General features: G+C 40.7%; 1 long non-coding RNA gene across 1 annotated transcript in view; it reads right to left on the bottom strand.

Annotated features, from left to right (window-relative positions):
* LOC128597020 (uncharacterized) overlaps positions 1–17,670 on the bottom strand; it is a 33,931-nt gene extending 16,261 nt beyond the window's left edge. Inside the window, exons 1-3 of the long non-coding RNA XR_008383190.1 lie at positions 17,582–17,670; positions 3,684–3,853; positions 3,083–3,222 (exon numbers count right to left, since the gene is read on the bottom strand). This is a non-coding gene — a long non-coding RNA (uncharacterized LOC128597020). The remainder of the gene's footprint in view (positions 1–3,082; positions 3,223–3,683; positions 3,854–17,581) is intronic.
* Between the last annotated feature and the right edge of the window lie 2,002 nt (positions 17,671–19,672).

Raw genomic sequence — 19,672 nt, 5'->3', positions numbered from 1 at the left:
CTGCTCAGGCCATTAAGAGTATGAATTTATGAAAAGCCACTAAGTATCTGAAAGATGTTACTTTGAAGAAACAGTGTGTACCATTTCAATGTAACAATCTTGGAGCTGGTAGGTGCCCAGGCCAAACAGTGGGGCTGAACATAGGGTCGGTGGCCCAAAAAGAGTGCTGAATTTTTGCTACACATGCTTAAAAGCACAAAGAGTGAGTAATGCTGAACTTAAGGGGTTAGATGTAAATTCTCTGGTCACTGAGCATAGCCGGTGAACAAAGCACCCAAGATGGGTCACTGAACTTACAGAGCTCACGGCCACATTACCCCATCCATGAGCTCCCCCTGCCACATTGAGATGAGCCTTACTGAAAAGGAACAAATGGTTCCACAACGAGAAGAAGAGGCAGCATAAAAGAAAAAGATATCCCAGAAGAAACTGAAGAAGCAAAAACTTAAGGCCTGGGAATAGATACAACACAAAACAAATGCAAATAATAGTTAAAAGATATTAGTTGTCTTTATTATAAAACCTATTTCAAGTGTCTTCACAAGATGGATCAATTGACTTTTCTTAGAATTAGAGACCCCCAAGGTATGTTCTTGTTTGGTTTATCGAAGATTAGGTGGTTGTAAGATGTTAGTTTCATTTCCTGGTTTTCTATTCGATTCCAAATGTCTATGTCTCTATTTTTGTGCCAGTACCATGCTGTCTTGACCACTATGGCTTTGTAGTACAGCCTAAAATCTGGTATGGTGATGCCCCCAGCTTTATTTTTATTACTAAGAACTGCGTTAGCTATACAGGATTTTTTCACATACGTTGGGGGAAAGACTCCCTATTCAATAAATGGTATTGGGAGAACTGGATATCCACATGTAAAAGACTGAAACTGGACCCATACCTTTCTCCACTCACAAAAATTGATTCAAGATGGATAAAGGACTTAAATTTAAGGCATGAAAGAATAAAAATCCTCAAAGAAAGCACAGGAAAAACACTGGAAGATATTGGCCTGGGGAAAGACTTCATGAAGAAGACTGCCATGGCAGTTGCAACAACAATAAAAATAAACAAATGGGACTTAATTAAACTGAAAAGCTTCTGTACAGCTAAGGATACAACAACCAAAGCAAAGAGACAACCTACACAATGGGAAAAGATATTTGCATATTTTGAATCAGACAAAAGCTTGATAACTAGGATCTATAGAGAACTCAAATTAATCCACATGAAAAAAGCCAACAATCCCATATATCAATGGGCAAGAGACATGAATAGAACCTTCTCTAAAGAAAACAGATGAATAGCTAACAAATATGAAAAAATGCTCATCATCCCTATCTATTAGAGAAATGCAAATCAAAACCACTCTGAGATACCATCTAACCCCAGTGAGAATGGCCCACATCACAAAATCTCAAAACTGCAGATGTTGGCATGGATGTGGAGAGAAGGGAACACTTTTACACTGCTGGTGGGACTGCAAACTAGTACAACCTTTCTGGAAGGAAGTATGGAGAAACCTCAAAGCACTCAAGCTAGACCTCCCATTTGATCCTGCAATCCCATTACTGGGCATCTACCCAGAAGGAAAAAAATCCTTTTATCATAAGGACACTTGCACTATGATGTTTATTGCAGCTCAATTTACAATTGCCAAAATGTGGAAACAGCCTAAACACCCACCAACCCAGGAATGGATTAACAAGCTGTGGTATATGTATACCATGGAATACTATTCAGCCATTTAAAAAATGGAGACTTTACATCCTTTGTATTAACCTGGATGGAAGTGGAAGACATTATTCTTAGTAAAGCATCACAAGAATGGAGAAGCATGAATCCTATGTCCTCAATTTTGATGTGATTAATTTTGATATCATTAATACAATTAATGACAATTAAGGACATGGTGGGGGAAAGGAAGAGCTGAAAGAGGGAAGGAGGGAGAGGGGTGGGGCCTTGTTGGCAAGACCTTTTGGTGGCAAGACATGATTGTAAGAGGGACTTTACCTAACAAATGCAATCAGTGTATCCTGGTTTATAGTACCCTCAATGAAACCCCAACAATAAAAAATAAATTAATTAAATTAAATTTAAAAAATTAACTTTGGAATTGGAAATGTAAAAAAAAAAAAAAAGAATTAGAGACCCATAGATTACTACGTGCCATTAAATAACACACATTATCCCAAGAAAGAACATTGCAATCTTTTTATATTGCAAAATAATCCAATGTATTGACATATGGATTGAGCATCCGAGTCTGTGATGCTCCGGGAATGTCATGTCTCTGCTCAAATTGCAGTTTGGAGCTTTTTGAATTAGTGGTGCTTGGACTGTTTGATCAATTGGTGACTACAGGGGGCTTTTGGTTTTTATTTATTAAAAGAAAAATCTGGTGTGAAAAAATGAAGAATTTCAAGGTGATGAGAGCAGGGCATTAAACAAAGTGCAAGGTCCTTCTAAGTATGGCACAGGTCACATGCCCTCGAGGCCGGGCCTGGCCTGGCCTTTCTCCACCACATCATGTCCAGAAGAATTTGCCACACTCTTTCTTACTAGGGTCCCAGGCACTTTCTGCATCTCCTCGGGAATCAAATGATTTTTATAAATAGCCAACTAAGTTGTCAAACTTTAAACTAAGAAATGAATCTCTAATGGTGGAATTTCTGGCCTCTGTGGCAGAGATAATTTTAGACGAAGCTTAAAGGGTGACCCCCTCCCCTATCAGTTAAACTGGTTTGAACATCTCTTCTGCAGCCTTGTCTCTGGGCACCACCATTGACACCTTTCAGAAAGAATCTTAAATTCCACTATTTTGCTAACACTTAATCACATACTAATTTTAATTTTAGTATACATGAATGTAGATATAACATACACACAAACACACATATATATTTCTTGAATTGAGAATTTTTTTTCTAACTTCATTCTATCCATCAGTAAAACGAAGACTACAATATTAATTTGAGTGGCTTGAGTAGATGCTCTGAAGCTTCAAATTAGTAAAAAGATTAGAAATCAAAAACATCTCTATGAGCAGATCAAGGCAATTACCATATCCATCACTGCAAATACGTACCATTCCTTTGTGGTGATTACGTCTCGAATCTCTTCTTTTAGATATTTTGAAATACATGCTGCACTGTCATTTGCTACACTCGTCCTGCTGTGTAATAGAACACTAGAACTTATTCTTCTTGTTTACCGATGATGTTGTACCTGTCAATTATAAATGTAAAACAATAATTAATTGGAATAATACCTTTATGTATGCAAACAGAGGACTCTAGAAATGCAAATATTAGGTCCTTGTAACAGATTCTTCATAGTAATAGAATGCCATGTGTATGGCATTGTATCTATGGTACAAATTTCAGAATTTACTGCAGTTGGCCAGGTGCCTTGCCTCACACCTGTAATCCTAGCATTCTGAGAGGCCAAGATGGGTGGATTGCTTGAGATCAAGAGTTCAAGACCAGCCTGAGTGAGACCTTGTCTCTACTAAAAATTGAACAACTAGCCAGGCACTGTGGCAGGCACCTGTTCCAGCTACTGGGGTAACAGGCAGGAGAATCTCTTGAGCCCAGGAGTTTGAGGTTGTTGCCAGCTACATTGCCATGGCACACTACACAGAGTGACAGAGTGAGACTCTGTCTCAAAAAAAAAAAAAAAGAATTTACCATAGTTCAGTGGTTCTCAACCCTGGCTGTTCATTAGAATCACTTAGGGAAGCTTCAAAATACTGAGGCCTGGGCCCCAGATCAATTGAGTCCAAATTTCCAGAAAGCAGGGGTATGAGTAATTCATGAAATCTTCCAGGTGGATCAAATGTGCCGCAGGATAGGCATTCCTGAAATGCAAAGAAAAGTGTTGTGAGTCGAACTTATCAGACAATGATGAAAATCACGTGCTGTTTAATAGCCTATTAATTTAAATCCACACACAAGGAGGATCGCCTGCTCCCATAAACCATCATTATTATATATTTGAAAGCCGTGAAATCCCTTTACAAAAGAGAAAGAGGAGAGAGAGAGACAGACTCTAGCTTAAGCCTTAAAATCATCAATAAAATATCAGTTTCATCCTATGGTACAAATCCCAATCTCCATCTAAACTGCCTGACCCTAAAACATATCAGAAGCTTGTTCTAATCACAGGAGATATATTCTGAATAGGACCACTCTTCTCGCAGTGCCTAAGTCTGCAAGTCACTGTTTTTACTGCAGCTGAAAAATTAATTCCCTTTCAGAAATATTCTCATTGTCTCCTAAAAGGAAAAAAAAAAGGCTTTTTTGATGTCGAGTGACAGAATTATAAAGTGACCCTCTGGGTCAGAAGGAGACTTTTCTTTTTCTCATCAAGGAAATCAATTTCTAAGTCCAAGTCTCTTAAAATAATATATTCTTGTGGCACGCACACAGCTTTTTGATCTGCTATGAAAAGAATAAGAGGTAAAGAGGATCAGGGGTGGTGATAGAATATTATAATCTGCCACACTCACACATCAGCCTTTCACTAAGTAATTCCAGATAAATTGAGGATTTACATATTTAAGATTAAATGGGAGAAAGAGTAGCTGGTGCATAAATACAGAAATACAAAGATATGACTGAAGCAAGTTCACTCTTAAAACTTGAAGTGACTTGGTGCTTATTTTATTGCTCTGAAGTTTAATGGTTATTACTGACTAACCAAGATAATCTCTTTCAGATCGACTGAATTCACGACCTGCCCTTAGGGAATTCCCCCCCCCCCTCAGAAAATCCCAATTACACGACAAGCAACAGTTAAATGCATACAAAGACGCCTAAATGCAGCAGATGGAAAACAGGAGGAAGCAGCTGGAGGTGTGTTTCCCTCAGAACTGTTTTTAACAGCCTGTGCACAAATAATGCCTCTCTAATTCAGAGATAAAAATCCCAACATAAATATTGAGGAGGTGACTGGTCACAGCAACAAGACGGCATGAGAGGCTATTACTTTCCCTGGTTTTATTACCCTTGAATCATTCCAGATACTCTTCCACCTTGGGGCTTCCAAGAAATCCTGAAAATTGGATTTGACCTCAGAATCTTTACTGAGAGCTCAGTTCCAACCTGAACTTTTCCCTGATGCTGTTACCAAGAATCAGGTGCCTTGGTGACTTTTTTAGGATCCTAAAAGAAGCCCTAAAGGGAGACACTGTTTCTCTCTAACTTTCCAACTGCTCAAAATACACCTTAGCAAAGAAGCCCCTTTCCCTCCCCAAGACTTACTTGGATCCCATGGTGCTGAGTGCTCTTCACCCTGGAGGTTTTCTTTAAATAACAACTGTGGTCCAAGAATATGTACTTTGCATTCATGAAGGGACTTCTGATCCACCATTAGGTAGGGGGATGAAATTTGGACCCTTCTTCTCATGATAACCACTAAGCTAGCTGATATTTCTTTAGGCTATACCTACTCATCATCTGTTCACTTATCCTTCAGGCATTTCTCAACCATTCACCAAGCCCAGACCTCTGTGGCAGGTGTTAAGAAAGAGAGTCAAGTGAATATGGCAGAAACCAGTCAGAAGGGCAAGTGATTGGGACTTCTATCAATGTTTTACTTCTTGACCTGGGTACTGGTTACTTGCCATTCTCTTTGTGATAATTTATTAAGCATTACATTTGGCTTGTGTACACTTTTATAAATATGTGCTACTTTTCACAATAAAAAATATGAGAGAAAGAAAGAAAAGGAAAACAAATATGAAAAGTCTAGTCAAGAAGTAGTCAGTTTAATAGAGAAGATAAAATATGAAGTTACCTTATGCAATGCAAGGGAAGATGTGATTGATGCCATAAGATAAAAACCACTAGGATAGATTGCAGTTATCAGAAATAGTTGAAACAGGCTTTCAAAGATGAGCAAGAATTCATACCAGAGCTGGAGCTTGTGGGAGGTGGGCACCAATCAGGAAAACAGAGCAGGAACAAAGAAACTCTAGGGAGAAATATGAGATTCCCTCTGGCAATGGAAAGCAGGTCATTTATAAAGGATAGAGAAATATGTATTGAGCCAGAAAAGGAAATGCCATCAAAATTGAGGAGTAGCGATTCCTTTGAAATCTCAAGTAATGATTCTATATTTTTATATAGTGGACAAAGGAGAACCATGGAAGAATAGTGAACAAGGAAGCATTACATATTGGGATTATTTAGGAGAAATAATTTTGCAGTGATCTCCTGGGTAAATTGAAGAGAGCGTGGAGACAAGAAGCCCATGAGGTTGTAGTAGATTATCCTTATCCCTCAGAACGCCAAGATGGGGGAGGGAGAGGAGGCTCTCTGAATGCTTAGGAACTCATTGCCTTCAATCCCTTTTTCACTATGACATATTTTTTGTCTTCCTGGAAATAAACGCCTTACTAATGCTGCCTTTTTTCTCTACTGATGTATCTTTCCTATATTCATTCTTGGGTCCTATAGAAGCTTTTAATGTGAGAAACCTATATTCTTCCTTAAAAAAAAAAAAAAAAACCTAAATATGCAGCAGAACAGTACACATATAATCAGCTAATCTGAATTGCACAATATCAAAATTGTACTTTTTTCTTTCTGCTTCCAAGTTTAACTTTCCCCTTTCCCTTTCTTTGCTTTTAGCTCTGCAGTTCCTATGGGTGGCAGGTTGCTGGTGCACGGTGGAGGTGTGGACACATGTGGACACTTGCACCTGCCTAATGTCTCCTGAGTGCTCAGTGCTTTACAAAAGTTTCCTTTAGTCCTAGAGTTTCCGTTAACTCAAAGCTGTTGGCCACCCTACTCTTCACAGCTGTAACCAGGATGGCTGTTAGCATGGTAGGTAACAGCCACACAACACTCACTTTGCTGGTAAGGCTCTCTCTTTCTTAGGCCTGACCCCATCAGGTTGCATCAGAAACAGGTACAATGCTTAAAATTCTATTTGGTGTGTTTACTCTTTAATTATGGTCAAAATGGGACTATAATTATGGTCCCAAAATGGGACCACTTTTCATTTAAAAGTGAATCAAAGGGGATAAAGAAATTGCCTCCACTATTTGTTTAACTACGTGAGGTGCTTTCAGAAGACCCAGAATAAACTCCACACAGGTTTATGACTTTCCTTACAGTAGAATTATTGTTCTCTACCTCATTCTGAGGTGGATGGTTTTAGATGGCTGGTCCATGGCATTTTGTTACTTATTTGGCCCTGGTACCTCACACTGATCAAATAAGGACAGTTTGAAGAAGGTCAAGGTTCAACTGGACTCCACAACAATGGAAATAAACCTTTTCCCTCCTTTCACAAAGGTGTTTGCTCACAATCCACAGCTGGGAAGGTTTATGGCTGTCAGCTGGCTGGGAAATCAATCACCAATTTGCACATATGGCTATCTCTGTTCCCTCCTGTGTTTGCCCTGTGTTGCATTTATTTTGAGTGCTATAGCAACAGGTTTGGGATACAGACATGATCAACTTGAGTTCTTCTCCAGCCAGAGTTCAAAGCACCTCTTGTCCTTTGGTGGATCAGAAGGAATTATCTATTTAAATATCTGCCAGCTGACCCAGAGCTGGCCAAACAGATAAGAAAAGTCTTAAACAAAATTTTAAGAGAGAATTTTCCATCAGAACTTAGTAGGATCTTGGGAGGTCCTTTCAGAAGTACTTGGTATGTTGGGTTGGAGAAAGCTTCCCTGTGAGTCAGCAGCTAGGACCAGAGGAGTTCTAAGGAAAATTCCAGGACTGCAGTTTGTAAAATTTATGCCTGTTGTTTCGTGTTATCACCACAAAATTCCAGGGAAGTACCTGTTACAGCGATAATCCATGCCCATCCATTCACTCATCCCACCGATATAAATGCCTGTTGTGTGCTGAGTACTAATTCCTGCCTTCTGGGAACTCTCGGTCTAGGGAGAGTGATATTTATGCAAACATATAATAAAAATATATGCACATTCGAGTGTATACACATATAACTCACATGAACATCAACCATGGGAGGCCTTTCTCTGGTTGTTTTTGTTTACTTAAGTATATATTCCCTTTTATTCCACCTTTATTCCCTCTCCTCTCCATAGGAAACTTCTTAAAAGCTATCCTTTTATTTGAATGTGTTCTTATAGACTGTATATTGCTGGTTCATATGAATATGTTTTTAATTTTGCAAATGGTATTGCTGCATATCATATCCTCTTTTCTACTTTTTTCCCACTTCAGATCCATCCATATTGCTGGCATACATCTAATATTGATAGAATTGATTCCATCTTTTTTTTTTTTTGGTCATAAAGTTTATGTTTTAAAATTTTGTTTAAGACCTTTCTTACCCCTAATCACAGAGATAGTCTCTTGGATTTTCTTCTGTCTCAATATTGTCTATATACAATCCAGGCTTCCACACTGCCATGATTTGTAGTGCCTCCTTTATTATAACATTATGTAAATATTATAAGACAGGTACTTCCACAGTCTCCGAAAGTCACTTGGTGTGGGCTGCCTGACCTAGGTTACGTGCTCTGTAGTCCATTTGATCACATTGCTTTCCTAAGATTAATAAAGCTCACTCTGAAGTTGCAGGACATTCAAGGAATGTAAGGGTCATCCCAGCTAACTCTTTCATTTTATATCCAACAACTGAGGCCCAGAAAAGTCGACTGTCTAGCCAGAGTCACAGAACAAGAGAGCCAAGGCTCAAATGCCTTCCTGGTCTACAATTTCAAACCTCTGCTCCTTACATGGTACCTTGGAGCTCTCTAGAATTAATTTGAGGTCCAGGGCACTGAAGTATACAGAAAAACCAGCACCTCATGTACATTTGGTGTTCTCATTTAAAACACGTGTGGGATTGAAGTTAAGGAGTACCGTTATCTAAGTCCAGCATTGCAGAGAAACAGGGAGTAAGAAAAGGAAGAAAGATTTTGAGTCATCTCACATGGGTGTTAACAAGCTCTATTGTATTTACTGGAGTGAACTTCAGAGGCTTACTGAACACTTCTTTGCTTTTCATTCCTGGACAAGTGGACCAAACTTATTTATCAGCAGACATTAGATTATAAACAGTAAATGAGAGGATGGGGAGGGGGTTTTAAAGACACCAAGAAGAAAAAAAATTAAACAGATCGCAAGAAGCAAGAACAGAATCCAAACAGCACAGCAGTGTGTCACCACAGCGTACGGACAGTCTTCAAAGCATAACAGAGACAAATACTGTATCACAGCCCAATGACCAGCATTCAAGAAAATACTCAAGTTCCCAAGAACAGGTTAATTATGTTGATTATATTCTGTTCTCTCTGCGTGAAAATTTTATCAGTACTTTCATCCAAAATGCCTAAAAGAGTCATCAAAATTGAGGGCCAGCTGGGAGTGTGCCACTCCCACTGCTACCCCCAGATAGCAACAAGCATACCTAGCACCTAGATCTTGATTTCTAATACTAGTGTCTGCTAAAGAAACCAGGGACCCTTAGAGGAATGGCTGATTCTAGGACTCAGGCAGGAAACATACAAGGAGAGCCTGGAGCAACTTGTAGTACAGGAAAATAAGTTAGAGCTCACACAAGTAACACACAGGCACAATGATGTGAGGGTATATCAAGGGGACACAGCAGCCAACAGAAAGAGCCTCCAATGGTCAGAGCTGGAACAAGCCAGGCAAGAAAATAAATGAAGTAGTTCTGAACTACGTCCCAACATATAAAATAAATGTCCATGAATCATACCAATATACAAAAATAATTGACTCGATAAATAAATGGGGGAAAAGAGACAAATTTTCTATACAGAAGAATTTCAAATAATTTATATAGATCTATCACTCTCAAAGAGAAGGAGCAAAAACTGCCCTCTCCTTCAGCCTGGGCACATAGGGATGCTCTTCCTTTTGAAGAGTACAGCATGTGAAGTGGAGGGTGGGAAGAGGGACTTCACAGAGAGGAAACTTGACCAACACTGTCTATGCAGGCAATCAAGGTTGACAGTGCGCAGTCAGGTTGATGGTTTGTACCCCTGGTAAGATGTGATGAAAATACGCTTTACCTCTGTGGGTTTCCTTCCCAACAGCCATGACCTCAGTCTAATCATGAGAAAATCATCAGAGACAAATCCCAAAAGAGAAACGGTTCACAACACACCTGATCAATACACCTCGAAATTGTCAAGGTTATTAAAAACAAGGGAAGTCTAAGAAATTGTCACAATCGAGAGGAGCCACGTGACAACTAAATGCTGTATTGGTATCCTGGATGAGAGCCTAGAACAGAAAAAAAAAAAAATAGGTAGAAATTAGAAAAATCTGAATAAACAATGGGCTTTATAATAATAATGCATCTGTATTGGTTCATTAATTGTAGCAAATGTGCCTTGCTAATTCGAGATGTTAGTAACAGGCTGTGGGAGTTATTGGAACTCTTTACACTCGCTTTATATTAAATCTAAAACTGTTCTAAGACATGATTTATTTAAATAATTAAAAGTGAGGGCCTACAGGGTCAAGCCCTCATATATCCAAAAATCTCAGATCCCCAGAAATAACGACTTCAGGGTTCTGTGGCCTCAGCTTTTGTCATATACAATTTGAATGATGGTATTCTCCACTATAGCTGTTAATAGAAAAGGGATAATCTATCCTATTGTATAATAGACCACCATAATTCTGTGCTATATGATCAAACTCATGCTTAAACTTCTAGAAAGCTGTGGTGGTGCTGCTCAGCAGGGTCTCCACCACCTAGGACAGACAGTACTTGGAGGGTTTGGGGCCATCTAATTTGAGGAGTAGGTAAATAAAGTAATGGAGAAATTCAAGATGACAGAATCAAGTCTGTTTAATCTGGCAAGAACTGGGTTTTTTTTACAGATGAAAAGTAACTCAGAGACATGGAAGACAAACAGGTAAAACTGAACCATTCAAAGATTCAGAGTGACCCACTTCTCATCCATCAGAATGGCTATTACTAAAAAGTCAATTAATAACAAATGTAGGTGAGGTCATGGAATCATTGGAACCCTTGTTTACTGCTGAATGGTGAAGCTGCTACAAAAAACATTTTGGTGGCTCCTCAAAAAATTAAAAATAGGATTAGCATATGATCCAGCAATTCCACTGCCAGACATACACCCAGAAGAAATGAAACAGGGCTCAGATACTCGTAAGCCCATGTTCAAAGCAGCACTATTCACAGTTGCCAAAAGTGGAAACAACCCAAATGACCACTGGCAGATGAATGGCTACACAACATGTGGTTTATAGATGCCATGGAATAGGACTCAGCCTTAAAAAAGGGAAGGAAATTTCAACACGTGTTAACATATGGATGAAACTTAAAGACATTGTGTGAAGTGAAATAAGCCAGTCACAAAAGGGTAAATACTATATGATTCCACTTACATGAAGTACCTAGAGCAGTCAAATTTATAAAGACAAAGAGTCGAATGGAGGTTGCCAGGGGCAGGGGGAGAGGGGAATTGGGAAGTACCATTCAATGGGCATGAAGTTTTTATTTTATGGGATGAAAAGTTATGGAGATGGATGATGGTCATGGTTGCTCCGTGATCTGAATGTACTTAATGCCACTGGGCTGTACACTTAACATGATTAAAATGGCAGTTTTATACTATGTATATTTTAACACAATTTTTAAAATTAAAAAATATATACAAGGGGGCGGTGCCTGTGGCTAACAGAGTAGGGCACTAGCCCTATATGCTGGAGGTGGCAGGTTCAAACCCAGCCCTGGCCAAAAACTGCAAAAAAACTGCAAAAAAAAAAAAATATATATATATATACAAGGTAGAACAAAATTCAGAGGGAGGCTGACGCAAAAAATTCCCAGATAATATTAACCTGAAAGTTTGGCAGAGGGTCAAAAAAGAAATCTAGAAATCTAGAAGCCATTTCACAGAGCATTTACAAAACTGCCCAAGAACAGATGGTGCGTATTTTCATAGATGCTTCTTTAGCTATGTTCTTCACATATCTACTTTCACTGACATTAAAAATATTTAATTAGAACAATAACCTCTAAGTGCTTAGTTAGTGCTTTTTCATTTACAAAGCGCCCTCACATCCGTTCTCATTTGCTGCTCACAACAACCCTTCGGGAGGAGGCAGGAGGGAAGCGTTGCTCTACTCCATAGATGTGTCCACATGCCCGACAGTTACGGTGCTATTCAGGGGTCCACAGCCCTGTGCAGCCCGCATGGGCACAGCCGCAGCCCCATTGCTCCGGTTCCAATCCTGACCACCCCACTTCCTAGCTGCATGCCATGTTGACTTAATCCTCTGTCACCTCAGCTTTCTCATCTATAAAATGGGTTGTCCAATGATGACATGAGTTAATAAATATAACACACTTGACAGTGTCTGGCACATAATGGATTCCCATGAATGTTAGCGGAGTAATTATAGTTGTGGATTCAGAGAGGCATAAAACCAGTTGGAATCAGACTATGAACGGGGAGCACACAAAAATGGGGTAAGAAATTTGGCCTGGAATGATCAGGGGATGTTCCACACAGAAAGGGATATGAGAGCTTTAAATATGGAAAAGGAGGCTCCGTGCCTGTAGCTCAGTGGCTAGGGCAGCAGCCACATACACCAGAGCTGGCAGGTTCAATCCCAGCCTGGGCCTGCCAAACAACAATGACAACTGCAACTGAAACAAAATAGCTGGGCGTGGTGGCAGGCGCCTATAGTCCCAGCTGCTTGGGAGGCTGAGGCAAGAGAATCGCTTAAGCCCAAGAGTTTGAGCTTGCTGTTAGCTGTGATGCCACGGCACTCCACCAAGGGTGACATAATGAAACTCTGTCTCAAAAAAATGAAAAATTAAAAAATAATAAATACGGAAAAGGAGAATGATGAAGGGGAGACTAAAATACGAGGAAGTAGCTAGCTGCAGACCTCTTCCCATCAATAACAACAGCCCAAAGTCATATAATCCTTATAGGTTCTCAAGCATTTCCTGCCCACCTTTCCACCGTGCTCCAGGAAGCATAGGCCTGGAAGGCAGCAGTGAGGCAGGGGTAAGCCCACCTGGGTCCCTGTTTAAACTGTTGTCCTTGCTGGGCATGGTGGCTAACACCTATAATCCTAGAACACCTTTGGGAAACTGAGGAAGGTAGATTACTTAAGCTCAAGAGTTCAAGACCAGCCTCAGCAAGAATGAGACCCCCACCTCTACTAAAAATAGAAAAATTAGCTGGGCATTGTGGCCAGAGCCTGTAGTCCCAGCTACTCAGGAGGCCAAGGCAAGAGGATGACTTGAGCCCAAGAGTTTGAGGTTGCTGTGAGCTATGACACCACAAAACTCGATCCAGGGCAACAGAGTGAAACTCTGTCATTTAAAAAAAAAAAAAAAACTCTGTTGTCTTCAGATCTTAAACCTGCAGTGGATTAAACACAGGGTAGCTAGCATAGACTTAGTTTTTCCAACTTCAAGTCTAGGACCTTTCTATCGTGCCAAAGAGAAGCACAGGCCTTTTCACCACCATGCTTGTTCATTTGTTCAACCAGTCTTACTATAAATGGTTGTGCGGTGATGACATGAGTTAGACAAAGAGCACAAGGATGAACAAGACTCACCCCGGCGCTTCCATCCCGGCGAGGAGAGACAGAAATGAAGCCATGAGCAAGCTAAGCGAGTAAAGACCCTGGCATGCTGAAAGATGAAAATGGCAATGTGGAGGAAAAATAGACGTGTCAGGGGAGAGGTGGGGCAGCTTCAAGCATCAAGTAGGATTCCAGCTTGAGAACCTGCGATTATAAAGAGCTCTGAAGGCTCCGATGATTCTGAAACGCATGCTCCACCTGTGCCTGCATTGCCTGCCCACATCTGTCAGCCCCGTTCACCTGGGCACCCCCACCTCTGTCCCCAAGGGAGTCGTCTCCGTGGACAGCCTCTCTCCCACCCAGGGTCCGTGTGTGCAAAGTGGCCCACATTCTGTTCCCAGTGCTTTGTGCTCCCCTTTGACAGAGAACCAGCATTTCATCCTCCAAGCCCTGCCTCAGCTAGCCTCCTCTCTCTTCTGAATTCATTGCTCCCCTATAGCTCTCGCTCTGCCCTAAAAATCTTTAGGAAGAACAAAATGAATGACGATTTTTCTTTCATCAGCAATGAGCAAGTCTTCCTGTGTTCACACTATGAAAGGAGGTGGTTTCATGTTTGGCCCATTGGAGTTCCTGTTCAGCTTTGGTTTTGTCCCAGTTTTAGGACAAAAAGAAGGTCGCTTTAGTTCCTAAGCAGGTGGTCAGTTTGGAGCTGTTTTACATACCAAAGCAAACAGGAGATTGCTGGGGTTGACCTTTGTCTTTACCCAAATGCAGAGCCTCCTTCTTCCCCACCAGGACTGTCCAGGTGAAGGAAGATGCCCAGTGGAGGGCTCCCCAAGGGGTCCTGAGAGGGGGCGTGGGAAAGGCTGCCCCTCCTCAGCCCTATTAGCAGGTCACCAGCTGTCCACAGGTGGGCACAGCCATCTGCAAACAGAAGGACATGTGCAGGCGTCATCTCAGTGGCCCCTGTGCACAAAACAGGAGCAAGGCTGCAAAAAGAAAGTCAAAGGCAAATCTCTAAATCTCTATCCCCATCCTAACCTCCCAGATCTTCAAGCTCAATGAAACCTACTTCCTAACAGACCACAAAGGAAACCCAGCACTGAGGAGGGGAACAGGCTTTCCTTAACATTTCTGGCCAAAGTCCTTGATTTGAACTGAATAAGCAACGCCATGCTGGCTGGGGTTGGTATTTTAGAAGACTCTGGTAAAGATGCAAGATGCCACAGGTACGCCCCAGTCAACTAACCTAACCAGCGGCTACATTTTCAACCCTCCCTCTGCAGTCCGGTTTCTTAGAACTGTTCTATGGGAGTGAAGACTAAAGAGGACTTCCCTCTTCCCCGACCCGCTGGCCTTCGCAGCTGGAATGTGCCGGGAATCACTTCTGGCACTGAAAAGGTTAATTGTCTCCTGCTGCGAAGTAGAAGCCGAGAAAAGGGTCCTGAGCAGGGGAGGAATTATGGCAAAATGAGGTTTTCTTTATAGTACTGCTCATTCTCAACATGCTGAAAGGGCATTAGTTCAGAGTCACTTTCTCTGGAATTACCAAATCTGCTCGGGAAGCTGTCATTAGGATATTAAACAAGACTTAATAAGTGAAAGTGATTTGCATGGCTGATAATCATGGGCATTAATCAAGACAGCTTCTGTCTCTCCCCCTGCAATATGTTTCATGTTCCACTGTAAAGCCCCTTTAATTCTGGAGGGCTTCTTAAAAGGGAAATATTACATTTAGAAGGCCATTTTTAAAATGATTTACTTAGCAAAGATCACCATAAATAATGTTCTCCTCCCTTCTCGGCTTTAAACTATCAGTATAATTAATACTATGAGGTTCGTGTCAGGGGTAGAGCCAGATGTGTTCCCATTTATTGGACATGGGTTGCACTTATTCTAATAAATGCTTCAGCCTTTTAAAAGAACTTGAAGTCTGACCCCAAATCAAATGACTGCATTTTGCACTCCTACTTGAAGTCATACATTGCTCCCCGGGCTGACACCTTCAGCATTAACTTCTGTGCCACCCCAAAGTGTGGATGGTAGTAAAGTAATGCAACCTGCTCTTGGAGGCCAACACTTGGAAACAAATAGAAGTAAAGCCATTTAAGAGTGCCACTGCTTTCTTTGTAAGGCAGCTGTCTCTTGTTAAAATCAGTGGCTTCGAGTGAAGGGATTTCTATCCCAGGGAAGCTTGTTTTATGACATTTAGAAAGAAGAGAAACAAGAGTTAACACTTTGGTTTTGGCGAGTGAAACATCAAGGGTTTTTGCTGGTTTTTTTTTTTTTTCCTTTTCTTTTTTCTTTTTTTAATTCCTGGTTTTCAGCTTCACAAATGGATTATTTTTCAAGGCTTTCTGAACAAAAGATCAAGGCAATCTTGTTACTTTTCATGGTTTAAAACAGTGTGAGAAACATCAGTTTTCTGTATCTAAAGCAATCTAAAGTCAAGGGCAGGGGGAAGAGAAAGGAGAGAGGGATGAAGGAAGTCTCTACCCCAGACTCCTGCCTATAATTCAGGTCTGCACAGTCTCACACTACCCCCCTTCCTTCCTGCCTCCCTCCCCAGTCTGTCCTGTGACAGCCTTGCTGAAGCTGCCTGTGATGAGAGATGTATGTGTCTACAGATGCTGAACATACACATGTACACACACAGCTCATACATGGAGACACACACACATCCCCAAAGTTGTACCCCTGAGAGGTTTCAGATCTCTTGACATAATTTGCTGCCTCTGTCCTACTTAGGTGATAGCGTCGACCCTCCTGCTCCCTTCAGTTCGGGCAGCCTCATTTGTTATGTCCCTGCTAAAATTAACTCCATGTTAATTTCTGGAGGCTTTGGAGTTTATTACTGGGGAAGAAAAGGCCATTGGCTAGCAGTGACTAGGGACATGATGGTTTGCATGCACTAAGGCTCAGCACGCTATTTAAATAGAGCTCAGGAGACGAGCTCTCTGTGAAGCAGAGGAGACTGGATCCACCCTAATGGACTGCAGTGGGAATTGTATGCCCTACTTCGCCACCTCTCTGCTTCACTAATTCGGGAGAGTTCTGGGAACCATTTATCCAGAAAGGAGACGACATGATTCCCGATTGAAGGCTTGTTCGCTTTCTTTTTCTTGTTTACTTTTCTTGCTTTCCTTCTTTATTTCTTCCAAGATTCCCCTATCTTCAAGCTACATTGTCTATTTCTCTAGCCCAGCCAAGAGGAAATCTACTCATATGATTGTGAGCCGTCTCCACGTTTTCCATTGTCATGACAACATAACCGCTACCTCTCCCTGGGCACATGGTACATGTCCGATGTCATGCAAAGAGAGTGAGAAGGATTGTCTCTAATCCTTTGGAAAAAAAGTTATTGTCCTTAATTTACAGCACGGATGACAAGTCAAGTTGGGCCACAGAGCTGGTTCAAGTTCACACAGCTATTGAGAGATGAAGCTGGAAGTTGAATCATGGCCCATTAGGTCTATTTGATGGCAAATATCATACGCCTTTCCAAAACTACCCCACCCCTCATTGCTACTCTTGTCTAGAGAGGATGGGTAGGGGGCTGTTAAGAGGCAAGTCATTTCTCATCAGACACTTCAGTGTGACTGTGAAATTTGGATACTGGAAATTTGGGTGCCACTTAATCTTGCACTTTCCTTACTGCTGTCACAGTCTCAAGTGTCCTATCTCTTCTTCTGATTAGAGAGAAAAGCCATACGGACATGGGCATGTTTTCCGTCAGAGCCTCAGGAGCTACGTTGTCACTTCTACTCACTTATCGACAGGGTCAAGGACCAAGGTGAGACACCGTAAAAAGCAGAGTTTTTAAGTTTTTTCCCAAACTATTTCATGATGCCAGCAAAAAAAAAAAAAAAAAAAAAAAAACAGAACAAAACAAAAAACATGCAACCTATAAACACTTCAATGTTGAGATCAACTTTTACTTATTAATCCTCTAAAAAGGATACAATCATCAGTGTAACCTGGCTTATTATACCCTCAATGAATCCCCAACAATAAAAATAAAAAATAAAAAAAAAGGATACAATCACCTCTTGATAATTCAAGATATAGTTGGATTTGAGGATTAACTAGGTCCAAGCACTTCTCTTCCTCTCCACTATCCACACCTTTGTCTGTTAAAGTTTGAAGCACTAGATGGAAAAGATATAACATTACAGAAATTACCAGCAAATTAGACAATGGTACTATTTATTAATTTTAAAATGATTGAAACATCAGTTTTCCGTATCTGTAGGAAGAAAAAACAAAATATTAAAACTATTTATTTAAAATAATTTAAGAGGTCTAAATACAGCAGTCATCCATTGTGGATTGAACATGTGCATGGAAACTCTGTTTCCTTCAGACTCTCCACTAATAGAATGAAGATTTGGGTTTTTTTTTAACCCAAAGGGACAAATAAAATGGGGGGATCATATTTTGAAATCTGGAAAGCAGATGTCCAACTGATTAACTGACAGCAGATTCAAGAAAACTGTATCCTTGCCCCCCCAGTAAGGAAGGACACAGAAGCATCTTGTTTAAGCTCAAAAGCTTAAACAACAAGCTTAAAAACACAGGTGCCTCTGGAAGGGGAGGAATGACAGGAATAGAAGAGGAGGATCTGTTAAAAGAAGAACAAATCCACTCCTTACTCCACTAAGCTGGACAACAGCCTCTCCCTTGCCTCCATGAGCAGCAAACACAAGGCTTAGTCCCTGGAGAAGTCCGTCCAGAGTTGGAGGCTCTTCAGGGAAAACAGGAGAAAGTTCATATGATGAGTATGAAGCAGCCCCTGCCCAGCTCCTGACCCCTCCTTCTTCCCCACTCAGCTCCCAGAATACTGCCCATAGAAAACTTAGAGACTTTTCTCCAAGGCACCTGACTGGTGTACAGGAAAGGACCTAATGGTACTGATATCTGAGTTTTCCCAAAGGAAATTCCCAGCCAGGCCACCCTACAGGGAAGTCCTCTAGCTCCACAGTTTCCCAGTTGAGTTTGACAGTCTACATGGGAACAAAGAAACCTGAGAGAAGCCAGAGACCAAGACTGTACCAGAAAACACCATGCACAACACCCCCCAGGCATTAATATCCTCACAGAGATAAACCAGAAGAGAACACTCTAAAAGGAAATATTCCATAATTCAGGGGAAAAAATAAAGAAAAGAAATGGAGATCTTGGAAAATTTTTAAAAATCTGACAGCAGCAAAAAAAAAAAAAAATTCTGATCAGAAGCATTGATAAATAAACCTGAAGTAATAACTCAGGAAGAGACAAAAGCAAAAGGATGAATAATAGCAGGTTAAAAGAACTATAAAATTGGGCAATTCATCCTTTCCAAGGATCCTTTCCAAGATCTCCATCCTCTCAGAGGAGTAGGCGCCAGCCCCATATGCTGGAGGTGGCGGGTTCAAACCCAGCCCCAGCCAAAAACTCCAAAGAAAAAAAAAAAAAAACTATAAAATTCAAAAGTCAGTCCAGAAGGGCAGATATCATAATAATGGAAGTCTTTTTAAAAAGCAGAACAGAAAAAAAAGAGAGAGAATAATAAAATAATTGAAGACAATCTCTCAGGAGCAAAAGGATGTGATTTTTCCAGATTTATGGAGTCCATTTAGTACTGCCAACAGGGAAGAAAAATAGTTGCACACCAGAGTATGTCTTTGTAAATTTCAGCACACTGAAGATGAAGAAAATACCTATAAACTGCCAGGCAGAAAAATCAGGTTTCCTACAGAAGATTAAGCATCACAGCAGTATCAAATTTCTGATAATCTAACAATTCTGAAATCTAGAAGTCAATAGAACAAGGCCTTAGTATTTGGGAAGAAAATTATTTCTAACCTAAAATTTTATGTTCAACCAAACTGTAAACTAAGTGTCAAGGTAGAAGAAATGCATTTTTGACCATGTATTTATCTCAGTAAATTAATTTTACCTATACCTTTTCTCAGGTAATTACCAGAGGATGTGCTCTCCTGGAATGAAGGGTCCAAAGAAAAAGGAAAGGATCCCACAAACAAGTGTCCAACACTTGAGAGGAGGGAGGGAAATAATAGCTATGCAGTTGTTCTAGAAAACCAGTCCAGATTGGAGCCAATCAAATGATTCCGGGAAAACTTCCTTTAAAAAAATGA

Source organism: Nycticebus coucang, chromosome 10 (assembly GCF_027406575.1).
Source record: "Nycticebus coucang isolate mNycCou1 chromosome 10, mNycCou1.pri, whole genome shotgun sequence".
In the NCBI taxonomy this organism is placed as follows: Eukaryota; Metazoa; Chordata; class Mammalia; order Primates; family Lorisidae; genus Nycticebus; species Nycticebus coucang.
The sequence above is the reverse complement of the archived record's forward strand: the minus strand, read 5'-3'. Positions and strand labels throughout refer to the sequence as shown.